Source organism: Penaeus monodon, chromosome 15 (genome assembly GCF_015228065.2).
Source record: "Penaeus monodon isolate SGIC_2016 chromosome 15, NSTDA_Pmon_1, whole genome shotgun sequence".
In the NCBI taxonomy this organism is placed as follows: Eukaryota; Metazoa; Arthropoda; class Malacostraca; order Decapoda; family Penaeidae; genus Penaeus; species Penaeus monodon.
In genome coordinates, this window is record NC_051400.1 from 3699134 (window position 1) to 3700181 (window position 1048).

The window sequence follows — 1048 nt, forward strand, 5'->3', positions numbered from 1 at the left end:
CCCTTATCTAGAGTAACCTTGAACGTACTCTGTACACTAAAGGGAGATCCTTCGTGCTGTGTGGTATTCTGTAAATACCGAACTTTAACAACCTAAAAGTTAATATTCACATGTTTTTCGACATGCTGTTGGCGAGCTTCAATGGAATTTTTTGTCATTGAGGTATGTTTGCATTTTTATTGGTTGTTTTAGCGATTGCCTGTTTTTATCTTTTATTCTTTCTCTGTCAGGACACAAAGCAAATATAGTAATAATTACATATAGTCTTTTTACATTCATACGGAACATACGTCTTAATATTTTCATTTTCATTAAGAATATGAATGGTAATACCGTACGTAATATTTATACTAAATGTCTTCCAGGTAATTTCTGTGATTTTTAAAGAAAAATATTTTTTGTTTATTGTATTTAACACATCTGACGCTGAATTTTTAAAGTAGATGAATTATCGTCCTGAAAAAGGTTTTCAGAGGCATTCATTCCATCAGTTTTAGTTAAGCAGAATAACAAGAATGACGTGCAAACGGTAAACAATACCATGATAATCATTTAATGTTAATGAAACATTGGGTCACTATTTTTTATGCAATATTTCGGTTCTGTACATTCGAGTTTAGCCACGACTTTTTGCAACTTTTGAAATACATTTTTTTTTTACTGAGCCACTTATCAGCTAGTATTAAGAGAATGACCATCTAAGATTCCCCTTTACTTAACCTGACGAAGGTGAAGGTGAAAGGGCATTTGGTAATGTTCTTGTTGTCACAAAAAAGTGATGTATCTGTGATTTGTGTAGAAAGAATGTTTTGCCGTATCTTTGTGCCTACGTTTACGTGTTATTTCTTTCTGATGAGATTAATATTGACAAATGCGTTTGTAATGAATTACGGCCGTGCTTCCATGTAAGGATTGTTTTTAGACGTTTTAGTGTGACAAAAACATACTACCTGATTATCGTTATCATATTTTTATTATTTTAAAGAAATTCCTCCAACTGTTAGACAACTAAAGTTCAAATGGACCAAATAAAATCTACCTGATGATT